Source organism: Topomyia yanbarensis, chromosome 3 (genome assembly GCF_030247195.1).
Source record: "Topomyia yanbarensis strain Yona2022 chromosome 3, ASM3024719v1, whole genome shotgun sequence".
Lineage (NCBI taxonomy): Eukaryota > Metazoa > Arthropoda > Insecta > Diptera > Culicidae > Topomyia > Topomyia yanbarensis.
Genome location: NC_080672.1, coordinates 326,292,933 through 326,305,735, shown reverse-complemented (window position 1 = coordinate 326,305,735; position 12,803 = coordinate 326,292,933). Strand labels below are relative to the sequence as shown.

The 12,803-nt window shown below is 42.5% G+C and overlaps 1 pseudogene; it reads right to left on the bottom strand.

Annotated features, from left to right (window-relative positions):
- Window positions 1-1,493: 1,493 nt before the first annotated feature.
- On the bottom strand, window positions 1,494-3,056 carry LOC131692313 (DEAD-box helicase Dbp80-like; annotated as a pseudogene).
- Between the last annotated feature and the right edge of the window lie 9,747 nt (window positions 3,057-12,803).

Genomic DNA, 12,803 nt, shown 5'->3' with positions numbered 1-12,803 from the left:
CGGGCAATCGGCGCAGATCCGCTCGGCTTTCACTCTGACATGCTCCATTTGATATGCTGCAAGTAGGTATCTCGCATCTCGCATTGTAATGTCAGTTCCAGCGCCAGCTCAGCTTCTTGCCGCCACTCTGTAAGCACCCTAAGGGTGCTTACAGAGTGGCCGCGAGATGCTGAGCTGGTGCTGGTACTGACATTAGAGTGCGAGATGCGAGAAACCTGCTTGCAGCATATCAAATGGAGATTGCCAGAGTAAAAGCGGGCAGTCGGCGCAGCTTTCACTCTGACATCATCTATTTGGTTTGCAGCAAGCAGGTTTCTCGCATCTCGCACTCTAATGTCAGTACCAGCCCCAGCTCAGCTTCAAATGCTACAGAATGTTATACGGATAGTGTTGCATTTGAAATAGCCCCCTAATTGCCAGCAGTTCCGATTATAGCCAGCAGCCAGATTGAATGGAGTCGAATGTCGTTCATCCAGATCACAATTTACGTCTCACCGGATTTGAGAGCTCAATCCGTCGAACCATATCTAGATCACCGGCTTTGGCTGCTTCCAAGAATTAGCACTCTAGATCGATTGTGTATGAAGGCGGATCTTGAAAATTTTTCAGCTCATTTTCTGTAGCAAACTGGGCGGCCCTGCAGAGATACAATGCTGGGTATCGATGTTATACGATAGTAACAGTCGACAGGCTTGAATATTATCTTCTCTAGTTCATCGATTTAGCGTTGTTTGATGGAGTCCATCGAGCGCATCCACCTTGGCATCGCGACGCAGCAGCACGTCCATTATCTTGTAGTGTGAGTTATCAGCTGCAATGTGCAACAGTATTAGGAAGTCTTTAATTTGCTCGTTCAACTGAGCACCTTTACGAAATTTCTAGAACTTGTTTTCGCTTCGGGTACATTGAATGGGATACTGCATGTAATGGTATGTCACCACTGTACTGGTGTACAGCTTTGAGTTCGGTTGAGGTTCTTTTTCAGTCGCTGAATATCAACCTAACAAGCATCCAACACACAGTGCTTCTTCCCGGTCAAACCACTCGGAAGCCTAAATGGAGTCAGTATGGATTCCAGCGCAAATGCAACAACCGATTCCGAATCCAGTCGGAATCGATTGTTGTATTTGAATTGGAAACCATACTGACTTCATTCAGAAATCCGAACCGGTTGAGGAATGGGTTTAACTGTGTTGTATTTATCTGAAAATTTGCGTTTGGAATTCAGAATATTACCATATTTTATAGCTCAAACTTCTACTCACATGTAATTTTTTCCTACAATTCACGTTCAGTTCGGTTACTTCGAGATACTAAAGTAATCAAAGAATTGTAACCGGCAGCCAGATGAAGTGGGGTGAATTAGCGCCACACGACCGTTCACATTCAGTTGTATCTAGCAATTTTCAATTTCGTCCGAGTTCTCCGCGCCTAGCAACTGAATCTTTTTCTGGAAGTGTTTTTTGATTGATCTGCAAATCATCATGCTTCGATCACTGTCCACTAGGTTGATGGTGATTCCGTTCTGTTAAAGAAGTGGGAAGAAATACAATCTATAGGACCACAAGAATGAGTCATACTTACCGAATCTACCGGTGCGTCTAATTCGATGTAGATACGATTCGCAATCGGCTCGTCCCTGCTGATCCATCGGCAGGTCGAAGTTGACGACAATGGTCACCTGTTCGACGTCGATACCTAAGACGAAAGAATCTCTCCGTAACCTGGTGCTGTAGCCAGAATCTAGTGGTGGAACTTACCTCTGGACAAAACGTTCGTTATAATCTGTACCTTCTCTAGTCCGGTTCGGAATCGATCCAGAGCGTCCTACCGTTGCTCCACCGTTAGATCACCGGACAGTACCGCTACCGAGTGACCATCCTGCCGGCCAACCAACCGGCCGTTTTGCGTACCTGTTTCGATCGATTAACAGTTCTGAAAATAAGTTTACTTGGAGTTTACAACTGTCCTATACATCATATGACAGAAAATGATCGATTGTCCGACGGTAATCACACAATTTCACGTCCTGGTTGCGGAACTTGACGTAGTACTGTTTGATGTTATCGAGTGATTCTTGCTCCCGCGCCTGCCGAATCGGATTGGGTACGATGTACTCGGCAAACTCCATCACCTCGCGCTCGTACGTGGCCAAGAAGAACACCGACCATAACACCCGCCTCGTCCAGTACAAAGAGGGAAAACTAGGTCGTACGTCCTGAACTTTATACCCCAGTCCATTAGCTTGCCGGGTGTTCCGATGATATGATTAGTCAGCTTCGCCCCTTTGACGGTCTCCTCACCGCGAACGGCGTAAGGAAGTTTGATTTCCGGGCAAAACTTTGCCATTTTGGCAGCTACTTCCCCCTTCTGAATTGCCAGCTCATACGTGGGGAAAGGCAAATCACCTGCAGATAGTTTTTTAACTGATGGACTCAACTGAGCATTGCCAGCACGAAGGCAGCGGTTTTTCCTATTCCCGACTGACTCTGGGCGATTATATTCCGTGGCGGACCGGCCAACAGAATAGGTAGAGCCATCTCCTGAATCTTGGAAGGGGCGTTGAAACCCATCGCATAGACTCTCTGTAGTAATTCCTGCTTCATGTGCAAAGCTTCGAAAGTTTTAACCAACCAATCGACGAAGAAGAATCCTTCCGCTGCAACTCCAGATCCAGCTTTGATTCTACTAGACCTTAGCGAACATCTTTCATTAGCAAACTTGCATCCGCCGGGCTAAAAGATTAGTCATGGATAATTTTAAAGCTGATACAGAATATTTCGGGAGAAAATTTAGAATAGGACGTAAGCAACAATGAGATTCTCTTTGGGGTCTTTCTCTTCTGTTTATTACTCGGTCGTTTCAATATTTAGTACTCAACTCTTTGCCCAATATTTTAGTAAAAACCATCGGCTATGTACTGGCAAATTAGTGCAAAGTGTTATAGTGACGTCATAATAATCGAAAGAGAAAGTAAACAAAGAGAGGCTCTCAATGTTCCTTATGTCCTAATCAAATTTTCTGCAGATTTCGACTTACTTGAATGCTTCTGCATCTTCCGCGGAGGAAGCTGTTTCTCCATTTTCTCTTGCAGCTTGTTTTTCTTCAGGAGCTGCTAGAGTCAGTAGCTACCGAACTCCAAACATCAGGTGCAGCTTTGGTTCTACTGCCGGTGGACTAGGTTTTTCCGCATTCTCTTTCTCTGGACTGCCAGCCGCCGGCTCTGAATCCTTATCCTTGGTGATATGTACTCAGTTCGCTAACCTATTTGTATTAAAAAGAAAAATTCAAATCCCACCCCAATGATCGCTTCAAAAATAGGTTATAACAACACTTACCGAGTGCAGAAATTTCTTGATCCGTCGTCTTTTTGACCCAGTTATCGGCAGCGCTTGCCATCGTTTCGATCGGGTATTAAAATTTCGAGTTCGCGTTTGATTTTTGCAGCAAACAAAACAGAATATTTTCTTTCCTAGCTGTTACGGATATTGGTTGCTAGGGTATGCAAATAAACATTAAGAAAATTGAGACAGTGTTGCGCGAGAAATTCATATTTTATCATTACCGAGGGGTCGCTCAATGTACTGGTAACTGGCGATTAATTTCGTGAACACTTTTTTTCGGAATTTTTCATGAAATGTCAGGTCGTGTCGTTGGCAGCACTCTGCTCTGGAAGTAGTTTTTCAAGATCTGGCATAGATAGTGGAGAATCCTCATTCTGTGCAGCGATGGCTTCCCAGCTGCATAAATGCATTCATCAAGATAGCTGTGATGAATGCATTTATTCATCACATCTATCTTGATTACAGCGCAACGTCTCCTCTTCGCTTCTGTTTGCCGTCTCAACTCTCTCGAGCACTATCTGAATTGCCTCCACTATCGATACTTCTTTGCGAAATCCGAACTACATCTTGGATATTCCACGTTCACTCTCCATGCATTTCGTCAGCCTATTGAGGATGATTCTTTCCGGGAGTTTTCCGAGTGTATCCAGCAGACTATACGAGGCCAGATCGCCGGGTGGCTTCCCTGGCTTTGGTATCAACACCAGCCTCTATACCTTCCATATTTTGGCGATTTTTTTTCTTCATTTAAACACTTCTGCAGCACCTTTCTGAATATGTCCGGATATGCCAGGATCATAGCATTCAGCACCACGTTTCGTATTCCATCCAGACCAGGGGCTTTCTTTGATTTTAAGCTCTTCGATGCTTCTGCTAGCTCGTTGTTAGTCACTTGCCGATCGGCCATGTTTGCTCCTTCTTCTTCGCCGTACGGTGTCGGTGGCCACATAGTTGAATCGTACTTCGGGAAGAGACCCTTAACGATTATCTTCAGCTTAGCCGGGCGTTGACGAGCAAATCATTTTCGCCGCCTTGAGGCAATCTGGCTTGCTAAGCTTGATCTCCTGTTTTAATGCGGCCCTAGCTTCCCGAAATGCTGTCTTGCGCTCTTTTCTATCTGGCTCCGATATTGCTCTTTGAATCCGCCTTCTGACTCTGATACAAGCAGCGCGTAGCGTACAAAGCGTCTTGTTCCACCAGTAAGCTGGACGCTGTCTATTGCATGGTTCCAGTTTTTGCGGCATTGTGTCAGCACAAGCCATCACCATCCTTCTTGTTAGACCAACCGCATCCACGTTCTCGGTCCCGCCGTTCGGCCGAAGCGCTTTAACGAAGAGATCTTTGTTGAAGGCTTTCGTCTTCCACGTCGGTCATCCTTCTCTGTGATGCAGCAGTGTTCTGTTGACCGATACGGTAGCGAATTGCCTGGTGGACGCTATGCATATAAGTTTCGCATACTCTCCAAACCATGTTCGCCGTCAATGAAGGACTACAGAATGTGACGTCGATGATAGACTCTCTCCGAAATGTGCTAATAGAACCTTCATTGCACAATCGTACGTCTAACTTCGCTAGAGCTTCCGGTACGATACACTCTCTTGAGTTCGTTACTCTACTGCCCCACTCCACAGCCGACGCGTTGAAGTCATCACCAATTACTATCGACTTCCGACCGATCAACTGTTCGGTAAACTGCTTTAACAGCTGCACATGAAGAGGCCGTTGATTTTGGCAACCACAAAGCCTTCATATGAGCATTCTACCACTTCTTGAATGGGGAATCTGCCCATAACTTGTATCACAGCCGTTCCCGATCCATCCGCCACCCAGTTACCGTTATCAGGGGGTACCTGATACGGCTCTGCAATCAAAGCGACGTCACACATAGTTTCTTCTGTCGTAGACAGCCACAACAGTTGCTGTGCAGTGTCACAGTGATTCAAATTTATCTGGATTATCTCCATTACCGTTTGTCTACAGTGCAGTTTAAAGCTACTCGTCTGATGGTCGTTTCCGTCCGCTGGAGTGCAAAACTCCGTATTTTCAGCAAATCCTGGATCTATCCGGGCCTTTGCAAATCCCTGTCAAATGTCCAAAGCCCAAACACTTGAAGCATTATTACACTTGTTTATTATCATTAGTCGGCTCTCAATAGACATCTCTACCATCCAATCGTAACTTTGCCTGCCTCCAGCGCCTTGTCGGCAACGGTTACCGGTCAACGAATCATCGCTGTCTGAGTTCCTCTGTGACCCTTCTTTAACCGGATAGTCACGTGCACCTCACCCAGATTATACTGCTGCTTCAGTGCACCTCTCAGCTTGTCTTCAGCCGTGATCTCATCCAGCCCCTTGCAGACAATCATCATCTCCGGTATTATGACTTGAAATTCTGATTTTTCACCATTGATTTAGTAATAATCTCCTGCAAGGTCGAGCTGCTAATCGTGGAATACTTCTTCAACTCGAAGAGCATCTCACCTTTTTGGGTACGCCTGATTCTTGCCCCCAAAATCCTCAGCTTCGGGTTCTCTCTGACCTTCTTGATCAGCGCTGCATACGTCGTCGCGTCATTGGCTTTGACGCCTTCTGGTGAGACGGAGGTTTTCCTTTCCTTTTCTGCTTCCCTTTTCGCTCTTCCTGCTGCTTTTGCTTATTCCCGTGTTTCTCATTTCGACCTGCAACGGTGCTCCAGCCCTCTTCCTATTGAGTGACGTCCTTTCCTTCGGCAATGACAGCGTCTATCTCTTGGGGCCGCATGGCCTACCGTCTCCTAGCGAGGTTCTTGTCCTTGTTAGAGTCACGAAAACTGGTGCGTTCTCCACTCCGATCAGCTTCTACTTCTCCTGCTTGTAAGGGGCTAGGAAGACAGTAGCCTTAGCCGACGCCACTGCTCGCTAAGCTACATCAGCTCTCTGTGTTACCATAGTGTACTTTTTCACAACAGACACTAGCGCCTTTCGCATTCTGAGAACCATCTCGTTGACATCCCTATGGACATTGTTTCTCGCGTCCACAAACTTGTGACGCTCATCCACCAAGTCCTTCGCTGACACTACTTTTGGCTTCTGTGTTCATCTCGGTCTGCTCAGGCTGTTGTTGCTGCTTCTCCTTCCACTGCTCTAACTGAATAACTTCAGCTGCTTGTGGTGGTGGTGACCTCACCTAACTACCTCTGGTGACCGGATTCATGTGCCTGCTCCGTATGTGTGAGTTTCTTGTTTATTCTACATTTTATTGGGTCTTAACTCTGGGCCGCTATCACCACTCGTTGTACGCAGTCTTGTGATCCCATGGTTATCTATATAAGCAGAGATGTCATGCTAGGGTTGACATTATCCTTCATGTGGAGTAGTTTAAACCCGGTTCGACATAAAATCGGGAATGGTCAATCCGAACCTAGTACCACGGAATAAATAGTGACGAGTTTTGAACGTACTCGGAGACCTGCCAAGGTTTCGACGGGACGGAGGCAGCCGTGCTGTTGGGCCATTCGGTATTTCAAGTCGGGGTCATCCTTCCTTACTCAGGGCCATAATCAGGATGTTACTGGCGTTGATCCTGATCCTGGTTGCACGCTAATATCCAAACTTGATCATCCATCCCGTGGTAAGACAAAGAGTGCTCGTAAGTGTACGCGAAAAAGTCCTCCGCAATACACGCCATTAGAGCCGAGAATGAAAAGCTTTTAGATTAGATAGTCAACAATCTCGATTATTGGCGCTGGTTCTTTGTCGAGATAATGTGAGTATTAACGAAAACGAGGACTATTCACATCGTTAAATATTAGTCCAGAAATTTCGTACGCATATCTTTTCGGAAGAAAAGATCTACAGCGTAAATATCCTCGTGACAATTTGATAAATTTGCGAGAATCAAATTTGACGTAATGACGACCTATGCCGGATTTGAAATTAATACTTTTCACTTTTTGTAGAATTTCAGAGAAGACGTGCCCATTCTGTTCCTTCCTGTTAAACAATTTTATGCTGCGAGTGGTACTCATCGTTCCAAAAATTTCCACCAATCTCTCAACGGAAATGTCCGCTCTTTGAAAAATGCGCTTTTGCCCATAGATTCCTGTAATAATAGAATGAGAGAGGGAGAGTCTGAGCGCAAGAACTCAGAAGAACGTAACTGTGGACTGTGCACAGCATAACTGACATTTCATTTATTAGTGTTCGTGACGATTGGTTTGTTTTGCGTTGCTATCGTAGCATAACGAACCAAGAACTTACCAACACCTGCAGCGTTTTGTGTGCAGGATGGTAGCATAACGCTATTCACGTTGAAACATCGAGCTGTGAACGAAAGATTGGAGGTAAAAAAGAGCATAATACACAGTCTCATACACATACCATGGATCTGATTCGTTTGACTATAATGAGGAAAGAAAAACGAGTAGCGTTCGATGGTAGGTAACTTTATGGAATAAAAGAAAAGTTCTTCTGCGTATAGAACTCTTCGGTTTGGATGCGGGGATGAGGAGCGGTACCATCGTACAGGGTGTTTCAACAGAACTCACTTTCACGAATTTTTCAATATTGTACGTACCGTACGTTACAATGTATGTATATTCAGGAGAAAAGTATTGATCTTGCTGCAATTGTTTACGCGGATGGTTTTTGTCAACTTTAAATACCACAGCAACTTTTGGCTTTTTTAACACCATATCACAAGAGTTATGTTTTTATGAAACGAGTGAGAACATTTTGACACAGTTGGATAGGTCTACTGCTGAGTATAAACAAGAGGTGCACGCCTGTATGTATAGACTAGACGTTGAACTTCATGTTTAATTTGTTTTTTTTTCGCCATGTAGGTTTTCGTCGAGTAGGGTATCATGTTTGTTGTGCTTTCTTTCTCCAAAGCCCATACGGACCATGCAAAGTGGCGGTTGGGTTTTCTGTGTGAATCATCATCAAAGGCAAATGTTCCGCCCGACCCCAGCCGGTGTACTCTCTCTTGGCTCGTTTCCATCCTGCAGTTATATCGATTACTTTTGCTTCGTTTGTTTTCGAACGCATTTACTGAATTTAAAATTTAAAGAACCCCTTTTGTCTGCGATGATGGGTAGTAGGTACGTAAAGTGAGGCAAACTTGCGGGAGTTTGCAATCAGATGCTCCGCCGTCGGTGTGCGCATATGGTAATGAAGGTGTTCGGAAATGCCATTCTATACGATAGTGGGTTGATGGTTGCGTCGGGAAGTAAATGGAAATAACGTGCAGTTTAGTGCATCGTTTGCGTTTCGAGCATATGAGGGGGAAATAATAGCTTTCATTTCGCTTACTTATTATGACAAAAGTACATTTGGAGGTTGTAAGGAATAAGTACTTTTTAGCAGATTGGAAAATGCAGCAATGTTATGTATTATCTAAATAGTGACATTAGTTATGGAACTTGCGTTTCGACTTCGTCTCATCAGAATCACAGAACTAAGCTAGCGCCGGATTGAAGCTAGCTTCAAAAAACGGAGACGCAATTTGTGTTCCTGAGCGAACCCCTAGTCAAGTGTGATGCCACACAAGTAAAGGAGCTCATTTTAAGCTGATGAGAACTAATGAAACCGAAACATTTGATTCGGCTTGGCAAGGCAATGCTATATTTCTCATCAGTGGAGAACAATTTAGGTAAAAACAATTTTTGCTCCATTATAAAGAGAAAATTGTTTTAAACCATCTTTGCGCGTGAAGAGCACAAAACCTATAACTGAATTAGTTATGGAATTTGCGTTTCGACTTCGTCTCATCAGAATACCACATTAACTTAGTGACAGGGCTAAACTAGCGTTGAATTAACGCTAGCTCCAAAAAACGGAGACATGATAGTTAAAAAGTTAAGAAATTTAAGCCCCAACCGAACATGTTAATCCAGAAAACCATAAAGCTTTCTTCAACGCAAACTTCCGTCAACTCCTCGGACAGAAATTTCAAAAAATGAAATGATTTGGCAAGCTATTTGATGGTTTGGTAAAATCATCGCTTCAATGGAATCATTTCTGTTCAAAGCTGTTTTGACCGATCTGTTTTTCCGTCACTGCGGTTGAAACCTGTTGGAAACGTTTTTTTAGAAAAGAGAAGAAAATGACATAATTCGTATCGAATTACTGTATTTGACAGGCAATCTGTATATAGGATAAGGTGGGGCAAATCCGACCGTTGGGTAAACCCGACTCCCCTCTGATATCGAAAATCGGAAGAACTACGCGAACTAATATCAATGTTGTCATGTAGAGCATCGAAAATAATCATAATTGTGGCATAACAGCATTTTAATAGGGTGTACCCCATTAGGCATAAATACGTTAGGCATACAGACGTTTGGCATACGTACGTTAGGCTTAATGGACGTTAGGCATAAATATGTTAGGCATAAAGATGTTAGGCATAAAGATGTTAGGCATAATGGACATTAGGCATAATATACGTTAGGCATAATGGACGTTAGACATAATGGACGATTGGAATAATGGACGTTAGGCATAAATTATCATGTATCACTTAGAGGGATCTATTTTTCGGCGGTGATGGCTTCGGGTGGTACGAGCCTGTATGTTTGATTTTTTTATGTTGTCGAAATACGCTTAACAAATAAATTACTTTGATTTTAAGTGATTATTCACATAAATGAATAAATTTTATCTTTCATAACATATCACGTGTTTCTTGTAAACCACATCTGACATACTGTAGAACCTATGTGATATACAAATAATCCTTAAGTGACGCGACGAAGAATAGTGAAGTAGTGAAATGAATTCCAATACACGGTGGAAATGGATATTTTTTAGTATTTCAGAGCCTTTTACTAGTATAGACTTGGTGGAGTACAAAACATCAGGGACAGCGTCAATATTATAATTTTAATGTAAACAGTTCCATATAAATTAATTTGTTTACAGAGCACATTGAACGATAAATTTAGCATATTAATAAAATGAAAAAGAAAACAGAATGACCCGTTTTATATTTAAAATGTAAAATATTCAAAAATAATTAAATAATTGGGATCGTTATAATAAACCTATAATATATGTGGGGTGTTACGTTAAGGTTCACGTATTTGTCTATTCTGCTTCATTTAATTTTTACGTGAAATTATGTTAGTAGGTATTTTAAAAACCGTAAAATAAAGGAAGCAGACCGAATGATAAACATTTGGGAACTCAGCTTGCGTCAATTTCTCGACATACAATTGATAAAATGCAGATGACTATAATGCACATTAACTTAGATTAGTTCTTACATACATGCATGTTGTGATTGCCCAAGAAGAAAATATATGCTTCGAAGAACAGCTCATGAAAGAAAGAATGATGCATTCCATCTTTCATTCAACGAGTGTACGAATCTTGCTGTTTCTATATCGATTATATCCCATATTATTCAGTTCAATGATTATATTCTTGAGGCCATCAAAAGTAGAACTATGGAAACTGGCTTTTTTCGTGTACGGTGACGAGTTACCGAAACAAATAAGGTGTCGCCACAAACGAAACATTTCTAGCCTAATGCTGATACTGTCCACAATACTGCAAGTTTCCATGGGTTCCAAAACTTATTTTTTGTTTGTTATTTTGCTTTAGTTTTCAACATTTGGATGCATTTGTATTGGTAATGATCTCAGCTTGATATGTACAGCTTAATATGTACTTGAACCAAAACAGTCTCTTATTAAAGTTGTACGAAGGCATGGCGAAGTTTTTCTCGATCCCGAAAAAACGAGCGTACGGTAAAAATATCTGCAATAAAGAAAGCCTTGCGATTATTTTTATATTTTTGTGAATTATGCCTATCGTCCATTATGCCAATCATCCATTATGCCTAACGTATATTATGTCAATCGTCCATTATGCCTACCGTCCATTATGCCTAACGTACTTATGCCTAACGTATGTATGCCTAACGTACTTATGCCTAACGTATTTATGCCTAACGTCGCGCACCCATTTTAATAGTCTACATTGAGATGCTCAAACGACAATAAGTGTGTTTTTACAACTTTTGATTTGATTTTTGTGTATCATTGACTTCAGAGTATTTCTGATTGCTAAAGTGATTGCATAAAAAATTTTTTAAATTCAATTTTTTTTTGCGCATATAGCTCAGAAATACTTCTAAGGATAGATTCCAATAGATAAACCCAAAGATTTTTGATATCATGGCATTAAAATTTTAAATAATGTTCAACATAGTTAAAATACCACGCATTGGCACACAGAAGGCTGCGTTTCCCTAGTCTAGCACGACAGATTTATGTACCTAACGCACAACCAGTGATGCCACAAGTACAGATTTATATGGAAAGGTGCAGATTTTTGAAGCATTTTTTGTACAGATTCTGTACGGTACAGATTACAGATTTTTGTGAAAAAGTACAGAATAGTAGAAATTTTTTTACATGACAGCAAGATAAAATAATTGAATCCTGCGATGCATCCCAGTAAACAGCAGGTAAACGTTGAGTTAGGCAGCAGGGATGGCAAGAATCTGAAGTGGAGTTGGTACTGATTCAGCTTGAACTGATGCCGACATTAGAATGCAATATGCGAGAAACCTGCTTCCAGCAAATCAAAGGGATGATGTCTAAGTGAAAGCCGAGTGAATCTTCTCGGAGTGCATACGTTTGCTCTGACCTGCTCCATTTGAATTACTGCAAGCAGGTTTCTCGCATCCTATTGATATTACCAGCCCTATCTCAGCTTCTCGCCGCCACTCTATTGACCATCTTTGGTTGCAAACAAAGTGGCAGCGAGAATTTGAGCTGGAGCTGATATTGGATTTACCCAGTCACACTCATCCGGAATTGGTTTCTTGCGGAATTCCAACTCAAATAAAACAACCGAGTCAGAATGTCTGGTTTGATTTCCCCGAATTAAAAATATGTAAATGAAAAATGATATTCATAAAACAACCTTGATATTGTTTGGGTACAGAATCCGGTACAGATTTTTCTATAGAAGAGTACAGATAGAAAAGATTTTTCAACTCCCGGTCCAGATTAAATTGTGGCAACACTGCGCACAACGCGTCTATGAATGACGTCACCATCGACTATTTAAAGAGCAGATTTGGTCGGGCAAGCTCAGTTAACTCTTGGACAGCAGGCAGAGCAGAGCACTGCGCTGCATGCTCCCACAGCCAATGTAGCAGAGGCTAGCGTCGTGGTACTAGTTGTCTCTTTCGCACCACCCATCATCACCAGCGTTGACTCATTTTGCTTGGTGCGTATCTTCCATTCGTGTACGGACACGATGTACTGGCACAGCTTTTTGATTCAAGCACGGTACACCGTTCGCTTGGGTTTATTATTTGAGGCGAATGTGTAGGTATATCCAAGTGTTGCGTGTATGATAGAAACCTGAGCTTTCGTTGCGCGAAGCGAAAACTTTCGGTTTTTCTTTGCGTTGTCGTCTCCATGACAGGCTAAGGGGACGAAAACTTTCTTAGCAACAAATTC